This window comes from Odocoileus virginianus, chromosome 7 (genome assembly GCF_023699985.2).
Source record: "Odocoileus virginianus isolate 20LAN1187 ecotype Illinois chromosome 7, Ovbor_1.2, whole genome shotgun sequence".
Classification (NCBI taxonomy): Eukaryota; Metazoa; Chordata; class Mammalia; order Artiodactyla; family Cervidae; genus Odocoileus; species Odocoileus virginianus.
Window position 1 is genome coordinate 21,723,422 of NC_069680.1, and position 6,593 is coordinate 21,730,014.

Here is a 6,593-nt window from a genome sequence, read left to right on the forward strand (position 1 = left end):
TTTCTTCCCATCTAATATTTTTATGCCACTGGCTAAGAAATGCCAGTGGACTAAAATCAGCTTAAGGTAGTTTAAGTCAAGAGGAAATTCACTAATAAGCCGACAACTAGCTGAGATCTTAACTCACCTAACATCTTAAATAACTAAGTTCGGTTACATCAAATGTAGACCTGAGCAAGCAAAAACAGTGGAAGAGTACTATTTCTCAGGAGGAGAAGTATCTAAGGACAGTCACTTAAGAGGAAGAAAAGAGTAAATTTACACAGAGGATCTAATTCTGTCAGCGAGAAAATGAGAATATGTCAGAGAGCACTGACAAATCTGAAAGGAAAATAGTGGCTAGGCCCAAACTGTAATCTTTCTCTTGTTTATTATTATTTTTTAATGTGATCCATAAAATTCAAAAGTTATATACTTTATTGTGTTGAAAATACACAATGAAAGATTTTCCATCTTAGCCAGTTTTAACTGTATAGTTCAGAAGGGTCACATTGTTGAGAAACAAATCTCCAGAACATTCTCATCCTGCAAATATGAAACTATCCCCATGAAACATTTCCCCTTTCCCTTTTCCCTTCAGCTCCTGGTAACTTTCATTTTCCTTTCTGTCTCCATCAATTTGACTACATTAGATGTCTAATATAAGAGGAATTACAAAATTACACAGTATTTTTCTTTTTGTGACTGGCTTATTTTGCTTAGCACAACACCTTCAAGCTTTATCCAGGTTGTAGCGTGCATCAGAATTTCCCTCCTTTTAAAAGGCTGAATAATATTCCATGGTATGTATATACATTTTGCATAATCCATTCATCCATCAATGGACACCTGAGTTGCTTCCATCTCTTAGCTTTGTGGATAATGCTGCTACAAACATGGGTGCACAAATATCTATTTGAGAATCTGCTTCCAATTTTTTTGGCTATAGATCTGGAAATGGGATTACTAGGTCATATGGTAAATTAATTTTTTAATTTTTTGAGGACTCTCCAGACTGCTTTCCATAGCAGTCACACCGTTTCATGTTCCCACCAACAGTGCACAAGTGTTTCAATTGCCCCACATCCTTATCAACATTTGTTATTTTCTGGTTTGCTTTTTCTCATTTGGATTAAAAAACAGAACTATTTATGCTTTTGGGTTTCCCTGGTGGCTCAGACAGTAAAGAATCCGCCTGTGATGCAGGAGCCCTGGGCTCGATTCCTGGGTCGGGAAGATCCCCTAGAGGGCACGGCAACCCACTCCAGTATTCTTGCCTGGAGAATTCCCATGGACAGAGGAGCCTGGCAGGCTAGCTACAGTCCATGGGGTCGAAAAGAGTTGGACATGACTAAGCACATATACCGGAGAAGGCAATGGCAACCCACTCCAGTACTCGTGCCCGGAAAATGCCATGGATGGAGGAGCCTGGTAGGCTGCAGTCCATGGGGTCCCAAAGAGTCGGACACGACTGAGCGACTTCACTTTCACTTTTCACTTTCATGCATTGAAGGAAATGGCAACCCACTCCAGTGTTCTTGCCTGGAGAATCCCAGGGAAGGTGGAGCCTGGTTGGCTGCCATCTTTGGGGTCGCAGAGAGTTGGACACCACTGAAGCGACTTAGCAGCAGCAGCAGCAAGCAGATATACATTTTACATCTACAGTAAAGTTTTCAGCTTAAGGTAAGAATAAAAGTTGGGTAAAAAAAAAAAAAAAAAGGAAATAATTGTCTAAAACTTTTCAAAATTTTTAAATGTATATAGTCAACTAGATCATTGCTCCCAGAACTTAAAAAATTAACTCCAAATTATTTAGATATTTACTTTTTCTTTTGAACACCCTGTCCTTATTCTGATTGATCAAGGAAAAGATGACTAAGGGTTCATTCAACTGTGAACATAGGAACAGCTGCCAGTGTGAGACGGGGACGAGGGGGACATGACAGGAGTGGAGAAGGGAAGATTTAGATTTGCACGTAGATTGTCTTCCCTCTTGAAGATTTCCTTTCCAATCACTGCCACAAGCACGTTCATCAACACCAACAGGAGCTCTTGAAAAGAAGCTGACTTGCCTGTTCCCCAAACAGCTGAAAACTGAGGCTCCCACCACCAGCAGTAGCTACCTAGACAGCCCAGAGGAAGTTCTCAATGGCCCACCTGACTTTGGCAGTGACAAGGTGAGAGGTCAGCAACTGTGCCTTGAATAAAAGAATGACCCGTATTGCTTTCCAAAGCAATGTATTTCCCTTATTAATAGATCTAACCAGACCGCTGCTCCAGTTTTGTACACCATGCCCCTATTTCTCTTCTGTCCCTACTTTACCATCATTATCTGCCATTGTTGTTATTCAGCTGCTAAGTTGTGTCCCACTCTTTGCGACCCCATGGACTGCAGCAGGCCAGGCTCCTCTGTTCTCCACTATCTCCTGGAGTTTGCTCAAATTCATGTCCATTGAATCAGTGATGCTATCCAACCATCTCATCCTGTCACCCCCTTCTCCTCCTGCCCTCAATCTTTCCCAGCATCAGGGTCTTATCCATTGAGTTGGCTCTTCAAATCAGGTGACCAAAGTATTGGTCAGCTTCAGCAGCAGTCCTTTCAATGAATATTCAAGACTGATTTCTTTCCAGATTGACTGGTTCGATTTCCTTGCAGTCCAAGACTATCAAGAGTCTTCTCCAACACCACAGTTCAAAAGCATGAATACTTTGGTGCTCAGCTTTCTTTATGGTCCAACTCTCACATCCATACATGACCACTGAAAAAAACCATAGCTTTGACTAGACAGACCTTTGTTGGCAAAGTAATGTCTCTGCTTTTTAATATGTTGTCTAGGTTGAAAGACAGCAGGTAGATAGGTTTTCTTCCAAGGAGCAGGCATCATAGAGGGTAAAAACAAACAATTTAAGATCATACAAATTAGGCTAGTGGTTATCTTACGGGGGAAAGTGGAGGTTAGAGACCAGATAAAAAAGCGTGAAGTCTTCTGGGGTGCTGTCAATGCCTCTTTCCCAATCTTAGTGGCACTACATGAATGTGTATGCTCAAAACTCAGAGTTGTGCACATATGTGTACCTTTCTATGTCCTAACTTTTTAAAGGATATATTTCAGGTAGGAAGCTGTAGTATTCCAGAATGAAAAAAGATGGTAGGTCAAACTTGAGTTAAGAATAGACAGCAAGTGAAGACAAAATTTATAAATTGAGATGTATTTTTTTTTTCTGCTTTCGCATTTTGTCTCGTCTCTGTAGGTCTAATAAAAGCACCAGCAAATTGAATGTCAAGACAACGTATTTGCTTGAAAAGTGTAGTTGCTCAGTCGTATCTGACTCTTTGCAACCCCGTGGACTGCAGCCCACCAGGCTCCTCTGTCCATGGAATTCTCTAGGCATGAATATTGGTGTGGATTGCCATTTCCTTCTCCAGGGGATCTTCCCAACCCAGACACACTGCATGCAGATTTGCTTGAAAAAGGTAGCAAATTTCAGTACAGTTGTAAATTCCTGGGAGTAAACATAAGTAATTTCCAGACATATTAGAATTTAAAAGCGTTGTGTTTGACAGCACTAGATTCAGGGCACTTTTTTTTTTTTTTTAACCTTCTATCCATTATGATCTTATGCTTTATAGGTTTTCTAGATAGTCCCATACCTTGTCAGGGCACATTTAAGACCCAATCAAGTGAAGGGCTTGCTTGAGGCTTCCCTGGTGGCTCAGATGATAAAGAATCCACCTGCAATGCAGGAGACCTGGGTTTGATCCCTCGGTCGGGAAGATCCCCTGGAGGAGGGAATGCCTTGCCTGGAGAACTCCATGGACAGAGGAACCTGGCGGACTATAGACTGAGTGACTAGCAGTTTCAGTTTCAATACCTAATCTAACTATAAATACAGACTATAAGGCATTACCCTTTGTGATAGAGGGCAGACCAAATTTTAAAGTAACACAGTATTTTAAATGTACACGCACAGGTGATACCATGAAAAATCAACACTTTTAAAATTACCTCCTGTTTTCCTACAAGTCTTTTACAAACTAATTTTCACTTAAGCAATTTAAGAAATGTCCTTGTTTATCAGTATTGCTGAAGCACACAGACTTTAGATGTCTATGATATATATATATAGCAATTATATACATATAAATAATTGCTACTTCAAGAATCTCAGCTGTGTCACTTCCTATGGTTATTTCCAAGTAGTCTACTATACTCATATGCTGCCTGCCTAGGAACCCAATTCTGCCTTGCTCGTAGCCCCTCTTCTGAGAAAATGCTCCCCAAACTACCTGATACCATGGCCTGGTATCACTCACATTCTTGAAGAGTAGTTATGGTCCCTACTGGTAACATTACCATAAGGTGTACATTCTAGCCACCTTTGAAAGATGCTTAACACTATATTGGGTAACAATCATAGTAATCACACACTCTAAAATAGTCTGCATTTTATCAAGCACTTGGTTGATTCTGATCAAGGTCTACTCATATAGTGTTCAAAGAGGGAGACTAAAATACTCATTTGCTTTTACTTCCTCAATCACATTCATGCAATAAACATCTACTGACCATCCGCCATGTGCCAAATATTGTTATTTAAGTCCTAGGATTTGTGTAGCTATCAGAAGGTCCTTGCCTCCATGCAGCTTACATTCTAATGGAGGGAAACTGAAGTATCCAAAGATAGAAAATTAGTGAGGCAGCCTGGGAACAAGGTTATCCATTAAAAGATTTCTGGTTATGACAAACTAAATATGGATTTTGAAGGACATCTTAATCCCATTTTACTGAAAATGCTCAAAGGCAATATTTCAAAACAGCAGCAGGACTTCCTTGTGGTGCAGTGGATAAGACATCGAGCTCCCAATGCAGGGGACCTGGATTCAATCCCACATGCTGCAAAGAAGACCTGGTGCAGCCAAATAAATAAAAATAAATAATTATTTTAAAAATACATTAATAAAACAGCACCAAGTGCCCAACATTCTAATACACACATAGGTACAAAAATAAAAATACACATTAAGGGAAGCTGAAATAATCAAGGCCAGTAAATAAGGCAAATATGTTGGTAATATTTTATTTTCAATAACCTGGTTCAGTCTCCTTGACAAAATGTGCAGAGTGTATGCTGCCATATGAAGTATCAGCACCCAAGTGCTGACATCATGCATGGCTTACTGCACCTGCCCAGGACTGTCTTATTCCCGGGTTAACACTCCAGAATCAAGGGCCTCTCCCATCTTTATTACTCTAGCCATATTCCTTTCCCAATCTCATTAAACAGATAACCAAGGATGAATGGGGCCCTATACAAAAATATTAATATAACCTATCCAATTTAGTTAAAAATGTTCCTCATAGTCCTCTTCAAAAAAGACTAAAGTTATTAAATGTTTTGTTTAGCTATGTTAAGACCTGTGAATTGGCTTTCTTTTCATGAGCAAAAGCAATCATATACTCCACATATGGAACAACTCAACTCACAACTCCTAGCCAGTAAACTGTGAAAATCTGAAATTTATACAGTATTAGTATCAATTCTCAGAACAGGCACAGTTGCATAAGGCTATACCTTTCATGCCCATTTCGTCCAGATGGTTTTGTGGACTTCTCTGCATTGATGTATTGAAACCCAAGGAAGAAAGGTACAGGAACAGAAGGGAAAAAAACATCACGGTCGGTAAAGTTAGGATACTAGTTATACATAGGAAAACCTGGTTTACCTCAAAAAAATAGTTCTGCAGAACCACCTGATAACAAGCTGTTTGCAAACTCTTGTCAGTTCACAAGCATGACTCAGAGTCAAAACAGGAGGTCCACAGGCAAACTAAGCCCAGTTGCAAAATCACCAACTGGACGGCTTGACCCCAAGAGATTCCTTTTCAGTGTTAAAACCATCCTGGCTTTCTTTTGACAACTATCCAACTGCAGTTCAGTTTTAGTCATGTCTGGTTAACTTTTCACGCTGACTTCAAAATATTAGATGTGAATCACTTTCTCAGAGGAATATCTCAAAGAAACAATGGTTATTGGATTTTGAAAAATGCAACCATCTGGAAAAGTGAAAATTCAGCATTATGTATTAGAACTGAGTTGGAACACTAAGGGATTCATTTATTGCCTATGTAACTTTCATTACCTGTTACTGTAATTGACATTGTTCAAAAGCCAAATTTATGTTTGTTACGTGGATTAATCTCTTCCTTCAAACAAAAGTCTAATTTAACAAAAGGGTAAGTGATTATTAACACCCCCTTTTTCTAAGACAAATACATATAATTCCCCTTCCTCTATTTTCTAGATATAAACTGAATCTTCTTCACATTAGGGCAATTCTAAAATTATTTGTGCCCCTCAAAGAGATATTTATACAAAGTACCTTGTGAATTATAGTTTCTAGTTTATCTGCAGTTATTTAAAAATAGCCCCCCTCCCAAAATAGACCCAATATAGGTAGGCACAAGCTTAGGTTTCATTTGGCATTTAAATACCACACTAATTAACCACAACCTGGAATGACACATTTTTTAAATGTCATAATTATTCACATAATTTCCTTATTTGAAAGTGGAAGAGATGGTAATACAATCTGTAGTGGTCTATCTGAACATA